We start from the raw sequence: 18,183 nt of genomic DNA on the forward strand, positions 1-18,183 counted from the left end.
TCCAGAGCCACTCTGCTATACTGCTTCTTTATAAATGTAAGATATCATTGTTATATTCTATTTAGTAACCTGAATATTTAGAGAGGAATGTTAAGGGCAAAAATTCTGGGGGGAGTTTGTCACCTTCCTCCCTCACTTTTTTTTTTACTGCTTCAAAACATCAACCAAAGCAACTGGCAGAGACTCTTAGGAACTTTAAAGCAACTGGATAATGGCATGCATGTTGTCCTTGTCTGGACAAAGAATTAAACTAAAGGCCTGGCAGGAGAGGAAGTGAAACCCACTCTGCTACCGCGCCCCAGTGGTCTGCTCACCTTCTTTTCTTTCCTTCCCACCTTCCTGCAAATTGAGGTTTCAGGTCTCTCAGTAATGAGGGAGAATTGTGTTAAATCCTTGGCTCTGGACAAGAGCATATTCAGTGCCAGAGTTCCTTCGGGCTTTTCAGGGAGACCCAGAGCAGGAAGCTGGAACTGCAGCACTTGGGGGCAGCTTGAAAGTAAATCTTACATGAAACCACAACTCTTAAAGCATTTGGAAAAATAACTTCCTGGCCCTACTTCTGGCAAAAGTACATGTTTCTTTCTATTTCCCTTAAGAACACACATTGACACAACAAGTTACTGTTTAATTCATTGCTTAAGCATTTCCTGTTCTAAGCAGCACTTTTCAGGGACACTCATTGCTAAGCAACTTTTGATGAGTCCCTGTTCTTTATTCATTGAAAATCAGACCTGAAAGGGGAAGGGTAGTAGCTAACCCAGAGATTCAAAAAATGTTCATGATCTCTCATACAACCTCTTACCCCTTAAGTGTGAAAATAGAGGAAAAGCTAGAATTATACAGGTGATTGACTTTGGAATAATTTTTTTTAGTTCCAGCTTCAAAAATAAATCTTTGAACTTAACTTTCACTTCTTATCGTGTTTACATTAGGAGATAGAACTGTATAGAAGAATTAAGCACGTAGCCTTAGGAGGTAAATGGACCCAGGATTGAACCTCAGTCCACTGTTCATTAGCTATATGACTTTGGGTTTCCACATCTGAGGTTACACAGAGGTAAGGAGATGATTGACCAGGTGAGACATGGAGGCCACCTCTGCTTCTCCCTTGACTTCTGGACTGATTTAATTTCTTGAGACTATGGCCACGCAACTCTCTGCTGACTCTAGGGCCAATAGTGATAAAATTTGGAGCATTTACTGTGTTCTTGGAACGATGCCCAGCATTTTACATCATCCCAGTAACCTTATAAGAAAGACACTGATATGGTTCCCTTTTAAAGATGAAGAAAGCCAGAGTTAAGATCCCAAAATTTCTTCTCTGAGAGGAAAGGTGGCTTTCCTCTGCTGAGCTCCAAAGCCTTTCCTGAGATGCCTCCTCAGAACCTTAGTCTGGATGTTCCATTTCCTCCTTATAACAAACCACTGGGACACGACTGCTTTCCTGCCTCTTGAAGGAGGCATTGTCCAGTCAACGAGGTGAAGAGGCGGGCTGTGAGGGGGCTGGAGCATCCCAATCTCTCTAGCTCCACCTTCCCTGCTACCTTTGGTATGACCATGTAGACATTTTTTTTTTTTAATCTTAAGGGTTGCACTACTGACCTATGGGGAAAGAGATAGGATAATAAAATTAACAAATGGGGAGGTTATAAACGTCCTGGAAACTTTGAAAACTTTTACAGACATGGTTCCTGATCTATAAAGCTCTTGACACTCTCTGAGATGGTAAGAGCCTGTGCCTGGCACACCTGGCTCTTCCTTCACTCTGCCATTCCAATACTGCCACTACTGAAATTAATTTTCCTTCCCAGAGTTTGTACAGATTAACAATAGTCCATGTGGCTCTTGCAGGACATAAATAAATAAATAAATAAATAAATTTAAAGCCTAGGAGATAGATAGTTTTATATAGACATATGGATTTTTAAAAAAATTTTATTGGATTATAGTTGATTTACAATGTTGTGTTAGTTTCAGGTGTACAGCAAAGTGATTCAGTTATACATATACCTATGTTCATTCTTTTCCAGATTCTCTTCTCATATAGGTTATCACAGAATATTGAGTAGTGTTCCCTGTGCTACACAGTAGATCCTTGTTGGTTATCTATCTTATATATAGTAGTTAATCCCAAGCTCCTGATTTATCCCTCCCCCCCACCATGTTTCCCCTTTGGTAACCATAAGTTTGTTTTCGATATCTGTAACTCTGTTTCTGTTTTGTAAATAAGCTCATTTGTATCATTTTTAAAATTAGATTCCACGTATGAGTGATATCATATGATATTTGTCTTTGAGAGACATATGGATTTTTAAATTTCAGATACTGAAAAGTAAGTTCATACTATTATTTTGTATTATAGATAATTCCAATACTGTTTGCAGCTTTAGAATTGAGCAGAAAATGACTCAGTGCTGTGCCTCATCTTGACTTTGTAGGCCTGGCCTGTGATTATGGCCACTTACCCTTAATAAAATGCCTGTGAATAGCAATCAGTTGAGACTGCCCACTCTCCTGCATTGGAGGCTAACTCCTTGAAAAAGTTCCGCATTATCTAGTAACTGCCCTAGAACAGAGATCTGCAACCCCTTCCCCAAGAGAGAATACCACTAAGCAAAACAATACAAACATAAAAAGATTTTTAAATCTTCACAGGTTTTGCTGGCTTTTTCTTTGTACTTTTTTTTTTTTCTTTTTCAAGTCAGCTATATTTTTAAGAAGGTAAGGGAAGGTGTGAGATTGGGAGTGAATAGCGGTGACAAGAAAGAGAGGTTAGGAAGTTATTTTTAGGAAGGCTTGGAGGGGAAGGGAAAGTCAATTACATACAGGGAGTGGGTGCAGGGAGGCTAAGCCAAGGGAAAGCTGGTTAACTGGGGAAGGGCTTACTTAATCCTCTGGTCCCTCTTGTTTCTTCCTACACGTTCACAATTCTTCCTCACCAAGTAGTGAAAGAAACGCAGCTGCGAACTCCTGGGTGGGAGGCGTGACCTTGTTCATTTTAGCCTCCCTCTCCATTCTTGGAGAAGGAAGTTTCATTCAGTTATCAGAAAATATTTATGAATATTTTATGTCCTGTGTGCAGGACGGTCTGTTAGGCACAAGAGGGAGTACCCAAACATGATAGCTGATAGCTGCTTTCCTTTTGCTGAGATACTTTTAGAGCTGGTAGTGTTAAACTAGCAATCTTTTGGGAATTCCCTGGCGGTCCAGTGGTTAGGACTTGGTGCTGTCACTGCCGGGGCACAAGTTTGATCCCTGGTCAGGGAACTAAGATCCCACAAGCCTTGTGGCCAGGCCAAAAAAAATAAAGAAACTAGCAATTTTGGGGGTTTGGGTTTTTGGGTTTTTTGTCATCCAATCTCTTGGTCCCGAAGTTTACTAAATTATTGGCCCACAGAACTCAAATACCCACCCACCAAAGCTACTTTCTCCTTCATATGATGTATAGTGTGTACTATACCCTTCCTATAGTCTCAGCGTACCCAACAATGGTTTGTATCTACAGTATGTGATCAATTATTAGTTATCCAGAACACCATAGAACTGTGTCATTGGATTGAACTAATGGTGTCTTTTCTCCAGGAGATAAGTGGTTGCAAATTTAACTAATTTGACTAAGTCTATTTACTAGGTTGTTTTTTTTTTAATAAAGTTATTTATTTATTTATTTATTATTTGTTTATTTTGGGCTGTGTTGGGTCTTTGTTGCTGTGCGTGGGCTTTCTCTAGTTGCGGTGAGCGGGGGCTACTCTTCGTTGCAGTGCGCGGGCTTCTCATTGCAGTGGCTTCTCTTGTTGCGGAGCACAGGCTTTAGGCGTGCAGGCTTCAGTAGTTGTGGCTCGCGGGCTCTAGAGCTCAGGCTCAGTAGTTGTGGAGCATGAGCTTAGTTGCTCTGCGGCATGTGGGATCTTCCCCAGCCAGGGCTCGAACCTGTGTCCCCGGCATTGGCAGGCAGATTCTTAACCACTGCACCACCAGGGAAGCCCACTAGGTTGTTTTTGTGTGTTTGTTTGTTTAGGCCGCTCTGTGCAGCTTGTGGATCTTAGTTCCCCAACCAGGGATTGAACCTGTGCCCCTGCATTGGGAGCGTGGAGTCCTAACTGCTGGCCTGCCAGGGAAGTCCCTCACTAGGTTGTTTTATTCCAGTGCCTGGAGTGGGTCCCAAGGCCTTTGAATTCATAGACCTTTAACTAAGTAAAATGTTAACTAGAAATTTAGTACTAACTATGGCTTACATCTCATACGGGAGTGTATATTGTAATCATACGATGATGTTTTTCATGGAAAAAAAATATACAACCAAGAATGTAATAAATACTTTTAAAATTGATGTCCACAAACACAAAACCCTCCCTGGATGATCTTAAATAACTATGCCTATACAGAAGTAAGGCTTAAAGCGTATCTTCTTTTTAATGGCCTTCTCTTTAAAACGTGAGTGATATGAGTGTCCAGTAGACTGTGTTCTTTCTTTACATTAGTTATTTTTAAAGAATAATCACTTTAAGAAGGAACAGCGTAATGGGATAGCCAGGCGCAAGAATCTTGAATTTTATTTCTATTTTTGCTCTAATGTTATTTAGGAATATCTACTGCTGGAATTTCTGTGGATTTATTAGACTTCTATGCCTCCATTTCTTTAAAATGGGTATAACATTTTTACCACTTATGCTCTGAAATCTTAGGATGAGAATTATGATCTCTTCCATTCAGTATCACTTGCCTAGTAACACCACAAACAGAATTTGAGGCTCAAACATGTTGAATAAGATCACTATCTTATCTTCATAATGTGAAAAGCAAATTTTATATCCAATCCAGAGTGTGTACACCTATATGCCGTCCAAATATGTTGTACTCTCATCTCTGTCTGGTCTTGAGCTATCCTGGCAATGAATACTTCTTTATACCCCATAGCAAAATATCACTATTAAAATAAAGTGAATGAGAAAGATATCAGCTAGATATAATCCTAGTTTTAAACAACTGGCCTCAATACCATTCTTTGCTTTTATCAATAGACTTTATTTTTTAGAGCAGTTTTAGGTTTACAGGAAAATTAAGCAAAAAGTAGAGTTCCCATATACCTCTTTTTAGCTCCCTCTACACACAGTTTCCCCTACTATTAAAATCATGCATTAATATATTCTTTTTTATTACATTTAAATAGTTGAAGACAGCTATTGCTTTGGTGAATAAGAAAATAAGTATTCTCGTGATCGTAAGGAGTTTGACCTGCTGGCTACTGACAGAATTTCTTTGGCACCATTTACACACAGACTAAAGTTATTTTATTCAGTAAGAATTCCCATATTTAAATAGCTACTCAGCTAGTTGGGGGCACAGTTTGTAACCAAACATGATAAAGGAAGCACTAAACTTGTAACATTAAACTATAGACTGAGGTTCTACCCCTAACTTCCCTTGGTTAGAAGCTTTGGCTGTGTCTCTTCACCTCTGTGAAATTCTGGGATGGATTAAAAAAGCTAAAACAGTCCTTTTCCATTCTTTCATTAATTTCGTAATCCCTTGTTCCCAAAGTGAGTAGAAGACTATTTTAAGTGGCTCAAATATGTGTGTGTATTTTTTTTTTTTACTTCTGTTTTTATTTTAGTGTGTATTAAAAAGTCTAGTACCTTGGACCCATGATTTCACAAATGTCATCGCTTAAGATGAGATTGGTCTTTGGTTTTTTAAATTAGTTAATTTATGTCAAATTAAGGAAAATGTTAAGTATCTAATTATAGAAGTAACAGGGATATGACAAAAACCAGAAGTAAAGAGCATGGAATTCCCTGGCAATCCAGTGGTTAGGACTCTGCTGCGCTTTCACTGCCAAAGGCCCAGAGACTTAAGATCCCACAAGCCTCTCAGCGCAGGGCTAGGGTGCGGCGGGGTAACTGAATAAGGTTTGGGAAACACTGGATTAATTAATGTACTAACCCATTTGAGAAATTGTTTCAAGTGGGGCTGTGTCCCACAACTCTTTTTTGTGATCTATACTCTAAATAATTTGGCTCAATTAATGAAACTTAGAATTTACAGGAGGAAGACAATACAATAAGAAAAGTATTTTATTAGAGAAATGCCAAGAAGTTAGGGAGCACAGCGCAATTAAATCTAATCCCAAAATACCTTCACTATTTCTGGAAATTAGACAAAATCTACAGGGCCAATTTGTGAATAAAGGGAAGGGCTAATTAAATCTATTTTAAAGTTTTTCAGGCTCTAACAATTTCCTCACATTGTATGGCTTGTAATTTGATAAATTAGCCATGAATTTATCCTAGTGTTTGAGTTAATTCACAGCTCTTTCTCAAGTAAAATGCTGTCATGATTCTATCAGTAGGCAACTCCATTCTGCATGGCACCAACTTAACTGGCTTTTTATTTGGGAGGAGAAGAGATATTTGACTCTCATTTTTATATCAGTATAAGGCTTCCTCTGTCACCTCAAGTATCTAAAGCATGTGACTCTTTCTTTAATCCACACATGGAACGTATAAGGCCAAAAAGAGTAATGCATTTTATTCATCTCCGTAACCCATGTATCTTTGCCCAATGCCTGAAACAAATACTTGTTGAGCCAAAAATTGAAATAAGTTAATTTTGAATAAACCATGATCCTGTTCTGCTAAAGATACACTTAAAATATCAGTCATCTGAAATTCTTTCATCTGTCCATTTTTCTGGATTTTCCATGCTCTACTGGTATAAATCAGAAGGCAAAGAACTTGGATTGTGTCTCAGTTCCCAACCATAAGTTATAATATAGTACTCTTTTAGAGAGTGGACAGAAGGTGCCTCACTTGAATAATTATTTCTGTGGTGTGCAAAGCTGCCGTTGAAAATATCTGCTATTCCATGCAATGTCCTGTATTTAAAGGTTCATTTAATAACCTCCTATTAAGTTTGGATAGTCTTCACTGATTAATGTTTATTGTTTCTTTGCCAGAAAGCAAAATCTGTCTTTTTTTCCCTTAGCTCTTGGGAGCTATCAGTCCTTGATTATAGTAATCCACTTTTTTCAGGTACTTAGTAATACCTATTGCCTCTGTTACTTCTGTAAATGACAATAGCTAATATTCAGAATCCTATGGTGCTAGGCCCACAGCTAGCATACAGGACTTTAACACTCACAGTGATCCTATGAGGTATATGCTATGATTATTCCCACTTGATGTTTTAGAAAACTGTGGCCCAGAGAAGTGAGATTCCTTGTCTTTTGACCAAACTGAGACATGAACTTAGGTAGTCTGACCCTAAAACCTGTGCTATTGCTACTCTCCTATGGTTTTGTCCCTAATTCTCCTATTTTGCATCATGTTTTACAAATAAACCTTTCAAACTATTTTCCAAAGGAGAAAGGTTAATGTTCCTAAATTTATAAACCAATTTTATGGTGAGTCTTTCTGTGAGTTTTTTTCAATCCTTTGTATTGTACTCAAAAAATGCATTCCTAAAATGTATCTGTTTTTATATTTGTATTCTTATGGAAAGATTTGCTTGATGTGATGTGCCATTACTTCAAGTTATAATACAATAACCGTCTGTCATTCTCTTCTTCATGTTCATGGAATAAGATTATATGATTTAAGGACACACATTCATGGTTTCTTCCCTAAATAATCATGCCTACAGCTGGGGCACCCTAGCAACTAATTGTGTGCTCCAGACAACATTTTAAAAGTAGGGCACTAAAGGAGGCCCTAAGCTGCAACCCTTCTCCTGAAAGCCACTGTGGTCCTGGGGAATGAGTCCTGGGCACAGTGACAAGAGTTTTTATCTGGCACACCAGCTCCCAGGGTTTCAAATGACAATGACAGAGTGTTAACCCAAGTTTCTAAGTCTGCCATTGTAAATCTACTGAACACAGAGGGAATAGTTATGAACGTAGCTTCTGTCCCCCATCCTTTCTAGTTATCTACCAGTCTAGCCATGTGTGCATCTGCCCCCCAAACATTTGAAACATCAACTGTCCTCTCTTCTCCACCTAAAGATTTTAAGAAAATGCATATTAGTATGTGTTAAGTACTGAAGCCTCAAAATTAATAGGTTTGTAACTGATGCTATTGCAGACAAATAAATAAGAATATATCACCTTAGTTTATTTATTTGCACATGTAGATATATGCATGTATATATGTATTTTCTGCTGTAGAGAAAGGATGTACCGAACCTGAAACAGAAGATAGATAATTTTATACAAATGCATAATCAGTTTATGCATATTCTTCTTTTTCTTGTTGTTGTTGCAACTGCTGTCACTGCTTTCCATGACTTGGTATCTTAGATTGAATTTCTGCTCTTGCTATGTTTAGAAACTATTTTTATCTTGGCCAACTGACTTAATATGGAACCATGTGAGTGTTGCTATTTTTAAATATATAATAGTCATCCCTAGAACCCATTTAAAGCCCTGTAGAAGACTATTGTGTGCCTATCCCACTCCACTGCACATGTTCCAGGATGTAAGATAATGATTTTTAAAAAATAAACATTTACTGAGTTCCTACTGTATGCCAGGCAACAGGCTGTGTACTTTCATGTTTTCTTATTTACTAACAACAACAAAAAAAGCCTGTGTTGCTAGAGACTTCTTGCCTTACCAAGCATATTGTGACTCTACATGTAATTATAAAGCTGTGTACTGAGTGGAATAAGCGTGGGTATTGACTCCAGTCAGTCCTGAGTTCAAATCCTATCTTTTTTTTTTTTTAAGAAGATATCTAGGGGGCTTCCCTGGTAGCGCAGTGGTTAAGAATCTGCCTGCCAATGCAGGGGACACGGGTTCGATCCCTGGTCTGGGAAGATCCCACATGCCACGGAGCAACTAAGCCTGTGTGCCATATCTGCTGAGCCTGCGCTCTGGAGGCCACGAGCCACAACTACTGAAGCCAGAGAGCCACAACTACTGAAGCCCGCATGCCTAGAGCCCATGCTCCGCAACAAGAGAAGCCACCGCAATGAAAAGCCTGCACGCAGCAATGAAGACCCAACACAGCCAAAAGTTAATTAATTAATTTTTTTGAAAAAAGAAGATATCTAGGCTGTAGGGACCCTAATACAACGTTAGCCAATATTTATTTATTTATGGCTGCGTTGGGTCTTCGTTGCTGCGTACGGGCTTTCTCTAGTTGTGACAAGCGGGGGCTACTCTTCGTTGCAGTGCGCGGGCTTCTCATTGCAGCAGCTTCTTTTGTTGCGGAGCACAGGCTCTAGGTACATGGGCTGTAGGCGCGTGGGCTTCAGTAGTTGTGGTTCGCGAGCTCTAGAGCGCAGGCTCAGTAGTTGTGGCTCACGGACTTAGTTGCTCTGCGGCATGTGGGATCTTCCTGGACCAGGGATCGAACCCGTGTCCCCTGCATTGGCAGGCAGATTCTTAACCACTGTGCCACCAGGGAAGTCCTCAAATCCTATCTTTGCCACTTGTTATCTATATGAAATTGGACAAATTACCTAACCTCTCTGAGCCTCTGCTTTTTCATTTGCAAAATGAAAATAATACTTCCTTATAAGTTGTTGTGAAGAAATATTGGGTTGGTGTAGGATACTAGGCACTTATACAGTGTCTGGCACAAAGCAACACAGTAAAAGGTAGTTATTGTTACTTTTTTATTATTCTGAGTGAGTTTCTCTGTCCTGAAAAAGAAAAGATGAAAGAGCTTGGAAGACACGTGCTAGTCAAAGGATCACTAAGCTGCTCCTAGAACTGTTTGACCCAAGCAGTTTCAATTTGCATGGCTAGAAGGTGCTGCAGTAACCTGATGTGGCATCTGAACAACTGCCATACCTTTTGATTGGGGCCTTTTGCCCCCTGGGAGTGCTCAGACATCTGCTGGAACCCCATGAGTGAGTCCTGGTAATTGTTTAACAGAATATTAGCTTTGAGGGGTGTGTCTTTGTCTGCTTGGTCATGACACAGCTTACTGAAGAGCAGCAATGCATTACACACACCTTCAGGGGAAATCGTTGGCTCTCACATCTACATCCAACTGGGTCTGGGTTGACACCACCAGGTGAAGATTTCAGAACCCCTGAAATGTTCTCTGGGATATGTACTAGATGCTCTCTGGATCAAGGGCACCTAGAGCTTTTCTGGGTGGTCTGAGGTTACACCTTGTGAATTGGAGTTTTCCCTGAATGCCAACAGAAAAAGAAGGTTTGGTTCCCCTACTCCTACTCTAGTGGTCCCTTGGTGTGGTCTTCTCTACTGTCTGCAATTGGACTGTCCTCTTAAGAGGACTTGATATAGTTCCTTTAATTTGGGGGCAGGAGTTGGGAGACCTGGGCTGCTGCAGTTGGTGAGGAAGGAGACAAGAGGTCTTACATTTACTGAATACCTACTATTGTGACAGAAACTTCACAATGAAGGTAACACTGCAACAGGTAAATTGGGGGAAGTTTTTCCTCCAACTGTTTGCTTAGCATGAAATTTCACATGTAGTTTAAAAGCAAAATTTATATGACTATTACAAGAAACAAATCATTTTCTTTTGGTTATCTGAACAAAATGAAAAAAAGAGTCATCTTGCACTGAAAGTTCACTGATAATCCATGTCTTCTACAACACAATATACTTGTAAGAAATATTTGTAGAATGTAATTTCGATAGTCTGATTCCGATACTTCACAGGTTCTAATGGACTTTCTCAAGCGATTATTATACCCTCAGGTATTTATTTACTCCTGAAGTGCAAGAACTTTGACATTTCCCAAATCACCTAAAATAGGTCTCTGTCATAGTGTCTGGTTCATAGCAGTTGCTAGGGCAATGAAAATTTCAATGATGCTAATACCTCAAGATAAACATTTTTCCAAGTATTTTTGCATGGAATTTTACAAAGTGAAGGGCTCTCACTTTGTTTCACAAAACTAAATGATCTGGGGCTTCCCTGGTGGCGCAGTGGTTGAGAATCTGCCTGCCAATGCAGGGGACACGGGTTCGAGCCCTGGTCTGGGAAGATTCCACATGCCGCGGAGCAACTAGGCCCGTGAGCCACAATTACTGAGCCTGCGCGGCTGGAGCCTGTGCTCCGCAATAAGAGAGGCCGCGATAGTGAGAGGCCCGCGCACCGTGATGAAGAGTGGACCCCCACTTGCCACAACTAGAGAAAGCCCTCGCACAGAAACGAAGACCCAACACAGCCATAAATAAACAAACAAACAAACAAACAAATAAATAAATAACTAAATGACCTAAGCAGTCCTTGGAGATGGTTGATATTTTAAATCTCTCTCTCTTGTGTACAGTCTTGTTTGGAAAACTGTTGTTTTATTTGCCTTAAACAGGCAGTCAGGATTTATGTAAATGGTTGATTGTTCATATGATACAATTTTGCCAGCAAAAATCAAGTATATAACCACAAAAAGAATTTTATATGTAAATGTAATAGTTACTCAAAATTTTGAAAAAATAGATTTTATTATTTTCACATCTAAATCAAGCTTACTATCCTGCTCGTTATATTTTAAAAGTGTCCATGTTTAAAAATTCGATGTTCTCATTAGAGTTTTTGCAATGGATCAGGCATCTTTGCAGAAATAATGTATTGTTCACTTGAATGCCCAGCAGGCAGAGTTTAGCAGTTGTTATAAAGTAAATTGGCTTTAATGCGGTCATTTAACTGGTTTAACTCATATATATTATCAGACTTGAATGGGACTTTTCAGGGAATTTAGTTTGGATTTTTTGTTTTCAAAGCTTTGAAAATTTATAAAAAGAAGCTCTCAGTGAAAAGGATAGTATAATTTAAAATTCTCTGGAAATTCCCTGGCGGTCCGGTGGTTAGGCCTCGGCGCTTTCACTGCTGTGGCCAGGGGTTCAATCCCTGGTCAGGGAACTAAGATCCCACAAGCGGCATGGCGTGGCCAGAAAAAAAATTCTTTTTTCCACTGCTTAAAAAGGACTAACTATTTTTTGAATCAGTAATATATGCGCATGGCACAAAATCAAAAGGTACAAAGGCTTTAATAGTGGAAAACAGTCTCCCTCCCTCCCTGTCCTCCACCAACCTAATATCTCTCCCTAAATACACTTACCAGTTTTTTTGTTTCTCTCTATTTTTAAAAAACCAGATGCAAATATATATACATTTTTATTAATGCCTTTTTAACCTTCCTTTTTGAGTAAGCCCAAAAATGTCATAGCATATAATCCTTCCAGAATTCTATATAAAGCCCTTATTCTACATATGAAGTGCAGAGAAAATAAAAATTGTTTATTTTCTCTGACCCTTAGGAAAGTCTTCTATTATACATTAATGCAATAATGATAATAAAGTAAACTCTGCTACAGATTATGAAGGAAATAACCAAAATGACCATATCGTATATTTTAACTAAATAGAAAACTAGTTGCATTGAAGTTAAAGATTATAATAAAATATTTTAGGGAATTCCCTGGCAGTCCAGTGGTTAGGACTAGGCGCTTTCACTTCCAGGGCCAGGGCTCGATCCCTGGTTGGGAAACTCAGATCCCGCAAGCCTCAAGGCCAAAAACAGAAAAAAAAATTTTTAATTATTTGATAATCATTTTTGTATATACTGTTTAATTTTCTAATTTTCAAATTCCTGAATCAAAGCTTTTCATGAATTTATACAGGATTTGAAAAAATCTAGTTTCCCCTCACTGGGAATCCTGCTCTTCTTACTATTTTTTTCATATGCCAAGATCAAAAAGTACAATGTACTGGACATTTTAAATATATTAGGTCTAATCCTCATAACAACCTTGCAAGATTGGATTTGTTGTCCTCTTTGGAGATGAAGAAACTGAGGCTTTGAGAACTGAAGTGACTTGCCACAGGTTCAAGTAGTAAGTGCAAAGCTGGGGTGCACGTCTAGTTCTAAGGACCCAAGACATGACCCACAGTGTTATTTGAAACACAAATCTCCTGGTCTAGAAAAAGGATGTGATGCTTGACAGTGTGGATCTCATTTCATCAGGCATGTGTCAGAAGCCTGAAGACACATTTGTAAACAAAGTAGAGTCAGGGAAACTAGGTGAAAATAGATTTAGGTGAGGTGATAATGAATAAAATAACCATATCCTTCAGAGTGTTGATTAGCAGCCCATGTATTTCTGGGAGTCGGTACAACAGGGCTCCATCCTTGGCCCTGTTCTGATCAACATTTTATTAATGCTTAGAACCAGAGCAGTGACTATGGTATGGTAGGACATATAAATACCTATTGAATAAATGAATGAATGATTGTGCTAATCATATATCTAGCTGTCACAAAATTTCAAGTCGCAATAATTATATCAAACAGGAAATTTAAAATTAAAGTATCATTATAGGCAAATGTGATAGGTCAAGCCTAAAACAATGAAATTTAATAAGGATAAATGTTAAATCCTAAACTTAGGCTTCTATAATTGATTTTACAATGAGAAGATATGGGTATCAAGGCTTTCAGTGTGAAAGAAAGGAAGAGTAGAAAAGGAAGGAAGGAAAGAAGGAAGGAAGGGAGGAAAGAAGGGAAGGAGGGAGGGAGGATTGTACTTTTCGTGAATAAGAACCTTAAAATCAGGCTAATAATATGATATAGCTACTGAATGAAATTAACAGACAATTAGGGAACAAAATAAGGAGGGTATTTCTTGTGCTTGCTCTACAATAGTCAGACCCCATCAAGAATGTTGCAAACTCTGGGTCTCTCTTTTAATGGGAACAATAGCCATCTGAAAAGAATCCATAGGAAAGTGACTAGGGTGATGAACAGAGTTAAATCTGTGACATAAGAAGAATAGTAATGGTATTAAGGACTTTAGAAAAAAATAAGTTGGGAAAGCACGATAGTCATCTTTGAAAACTTGAATGGTATATGGAAAAGAAACTATATTTACAGGATATTACTGGACCATAGACTCACATGTTTGAAGAATCCTCAGAGGTTATCTCACCCACCTATCCATCTATAGCTTGAATCACAGATTATAACTTTTACACATATCTCAACGACAGCATAACAGAGTTGTTGACCTGGAAGCTAAATCAGTGGTACTCAGAGTGTGGACCCAAGACCAGCAGCACCAGCATTACGTGGGTTCTTGTCAGAAATATAAAACTCTTGTACCCCCATCCTAGATCTATGGAATCAGAAACTCTGGAGGTGGGGCCCAGCATCCTGTATTTTGACAAGCTCTCCAGGTGATTCTGATGCACGATAATATTTGAGAACCATTATAGATCATCAGATGTAGGTGTTTAGCCAAAAACCTTGATTGCAGGTTTTTTTTGAAAACCTACCTTCCCCTCAGTAATTCCTATTCATCTATCCTTTGACCAGGTCCAACCATTAATCCAATTCATCCTGTGCAATGGATATTTGTCAGGTTTTGGCTACACAGCTTCCAAACCTCCTTTCTATTAGCATTGGTCTTCCATTTTATGAGTCTTAAGGGTAGAAAAGGTGTCCCACTGTGGATGCCAAAGGGTCCAGATATTCCCTCTTCCAATCCTCTGGGAACAAGGTATAGACATGTGAGCCAAAATGGCAAATTAGTGGCTCCTGCCTGGAACTCTTAACCTTGAGCAAGTAACACAAAGACAAAGGGATGGTTTAGAATTCATTCACTGAGCAGGGTCTAGGGGCAGCAGATGGCAGGAGGGTCTGATGCTGGTGGTGGAAGCAGAGCATCCAACAGGTTTCTGTGCGGTGACCTTGGTTTTGGGTGTTTCTGCCTAGCTTTCTGGGGTTTCTGTCCCTTTTCTGAGCCTGTCCCTTTTTCAGCCTACCTACAGATTCTATAATCCATCCTATATCCTTTTAATTCAGTACTAAGTTAGGCAGAGTTTGTTTCTGTTGCTTACCAGAACCAGAAGGATACCTACCTCTCTTTCTTAGCACACATTGCATATCAGCTAGGCACTCAGATGAAAATAGGTAATCACTGCCATCCAACATTAACAAGGAGCAGAAAAAAAGGTTGAAGCTAGTGGCGGGATAGGGCTCTTTATGCCCTATCATAGTGAATCTTTAGGAAAGATTCCAAATGCTTCCTGAAATAATCCAACATTGCTTGATTCTGTAGAAACATATTAAATTACCAATGGCTGTACCACCTCTGAAATAGTCTCACCAAAGAAATTGAAACTGAATCTAATCAAGCTTCTTGAGCTTTCATTTATAGGAAATGAGGGAGTTAATGGAAGAATGAGTTAAATGACACCAGGAGGAAGCAAACAGGTGAATCCAAAATATGGGACATTGTATAGGACAACTAATCTAGTCTCTTCCATAAGTCAATGACATTAAAAAAATCAGTAAGGAAGAGGGAAGGAGGTCACTCTAGAAGAAAAGAAAATTAGGAGGTATAACAGCCAAATGTAGTGTGTACATCTTGTCTGGTTTCTGATTCAAATAAACTAATTGTGACATATGAAGAAGAGTAAATTTACAGATAACAAATAAAAAGAAAACAATTTCTCCAAAACCTGTTATTTATATAGTGTCATAAAGCACACCTTTGATTTTTCCATAAATGTTAAATAAGAAGATGATTTGCATTTAATAGTAATAAAAAGATATCTTATGGAATAGAACACCTAATAGTTTCAGACCTATGAGATCTAATCATGGTTACTGCTCTGTGACCCTGAACAAATTACAGGACACACTGAGCTGTAGAATGGGAAGAACTACAAGAAATGGTCATTTAAAGTACCTAATAAAGGCTATGGTAAAGAACATGACAAGCACAAGTGCTACAGAGCTGTAGCTTTTTTAACTGAGAGGGTTTTTTTTTTTTTTACTATTTTAATTAATTATTTATTTATTTATTTGGCTGTGTCAGGTCTTAGTTGTGGCACTCGGGATCTTTCGTTGTGGCGCACAGGCTTCTCTCTAGTTGTGGCGTGCAGGCTTAATTGCCCCTTGGCATGTGGGATCTTAGTTCCCCGACCAGGGATCAAACCCACGTCCCCTGCTTTGGAAGGTGGATTCTTTACCACTGGACCACCAGGGAAGTTCCTAAAGCTATAGCTTTAAAACAATAGTCCACTAGTATGTTATGCAGCCTCTAAGGTGGCACTCAATGGTCTCCTCCTCCTGGTGTTCGCACCCTGTGTATTCCCTCCCTTTTGAGTGTGAAGTCACTGAGAAATTAGGTTACAAAAAAAGACATGTGGTGTATAATGAATGGACCAAAAAAAAAAAAAAGGCACCAGCCTGTCTTCCTACCTATAAACAGATTTTGCCTTAAAATATCTCAGAATGTGCCCATGAATTGATAATTATGTGTATCTCCACTGCTTAATAGAAAGTAACATTGTTCATGGAAGATGTGTATCTTAATGAACCACAGGCACATTAAGAAAGGAAAAGAGCCAGACTACCTTTCTTTTTTAAGAAATTTACCATCTTAATCACTTTAAGAATACATTTCAGTAGTGTTACGTATACTCACATTGCTGTGAAGCAGATCTCCAGAAATTTTTCATCTTGCAAAACTGAAACTCTATACCCATGAAACAGCAATTCCCCATTGTCCCCTCCCTCCAGTCCCTGGTAACCACCATTCTACTTTATGTTCCTATGAATTTGACTACTTTAGAAACCTCATATAAATAGAGTTATACATTGAGATTGGCATATTTTGCTTGGTGTAATGTCCTCAAGATTCATCCATGTTAAAACACGTGACAAGATTTCCTTCCTTTTTAAAGGCTGAATAATATTCCATGTGTGCATACCACATACTGTTTATCCATTCATTCATCAATGGACATTTGGGTTGCTTCTACCTCTTGATTATTGTGAATAATGTTGTTGTCAACATAAATGTGCAAATATCTCTTTGAGACCCTGGTTTCAATTCTTCTGGGTATATACCCAGAAATGAGGTTGCTGGATCATATAGTAGTTCTTTTTGTAATTTTTTGAGGAACTGTCATACTATTTTCCATGGTGGTTGCACAATTTTATAATCCTAACACTGCACAAGGATCCAAAATTTCCACATCCCTGCCGAAACTTATAATTTTCAATTAAAAAAAAAAAATAGTAGCCATCAGAGTGGGTGTGAAGTGATATCTCATTGTGGTTTTGATTTGCATTTCTCTGATGATTAGTGATTTTGACCATCTTTTCATATGCCTGTTGGCCATTTGTATATCATCTTTGGAGAAATATCCATTCAAGCCCTTTGCCCATTTTTAAATTGGACTATTTGATTTTTTTGTTGTTGAGTTGTACTTCTTTATATATTCTGGATTTTAACCCCTTAACTGATATATAATTTACAAATATTTTTCTCCCATTCTGTTAGTTGCCTTTTTACTCTACTGATTGTGTTCTTTAATGCATAAAAGTCTTTAAGTTTGATGTAGTTCCATTTGTCTGTTTTTGCTTTTGTTGCCTGTGCTTTTGTCATACCCAAGAAATGATTGCCAAATCCAATGTCATAAAGTCTTCTCCTATGTTCCTTTGAGGAGTTTAATTTTGGGTCTTTAATCCATTTTGAGTTAATTTTTGTATATAGTGTAAGATAATGGTCCAATTTCATTCTTTGGCAAATGGATATCCAGTTTTCCCAACAGCATTTGTTGAAGAGACTATCCTTTCTCCATAAGTGGTCTTGGCACCCTTGTTAAAGATCATTTGACCGTATATATTAAAGTTTATTTCTGGGCTCTCTATTCTATTCCATTGGTCTTTATGTTTGTCTTTATGTCAGTAACACACTGTTTTGATTTGTAATATGTAGCTTTGTAATATGTTTGAAATCAGGAAGTGTGAGTCTTCAAATGTTGTTCTTTTTCAAAACTCTTTTGGCTATTCAGGGTCCCTTGAGATTCCATATGAATTTTAGGATGTTTTTTCTATTTCTGGAAAAAATGCCATTGGGATTTTGATAGGAATTGCATTGAATTTGTAGATTGCTTTGGGTAGTATTGACATCTTAACAATATTAAGTCTTCCAATCTATGAACATGGGATGTCTTTCCATTTATTTGTGTCTTCTTTAATTTCTTTCAGCAATGTTTTGTAGTTTTCAGTGTATAAGTCTTTCACATCCTTGGTTAGGTTTATTTTGATATTTTTGATGCTATTGAAATTGGAATTATTTGCTTACTTTCCTTTTCTGATTGTTCACTGTTAGTGTATAGAAACATCCCATTTTAAAAAACAGGAATATATTCTTTATGTTCAGGAATTTTCATATTCCTGAGATTT

General features: G+C 38.3%; 1 protein-coding gene across 1 annotated transcript in view; it reads right to left on the minus strand.

The window, feature by feature from the left end:
* EFCAB2 (EF-hand calcium binding domain 2) overlaps nt 1-465 on the minus strand; it is a 126,650-nt gene extending 126,185 nt beyond the window's left edge. Inside the window, exon 1 of the mRNA XM_061185388.1 lies at nt 315-465. The gene's annotated coding sequence lies outside the window, so the exon portion shown is untranslated. The remainder of the gene's footprint in view (nt 1-314) is intronic.
* Between the last annotated feature and the right edge of the window lie 17,718 nt (nt 466-18,183).

This window comes from Eubalaena glacialis, chromosome 3, assembly GCF_028564815.1.
Source record: "Eubalaena glacialis isolate mEubGla1 chromosome 3, mEubGla1.1.hap2.+ XY, whole genome shotgun sequence".
NCBI classification, from domain to species: domain Eukaryota; kingdom Metazoa; phylum Chordata; class Mammalia; order Artiodactyla; family Balaenidae; genus Eubalaena; species Eubalaena glacialis.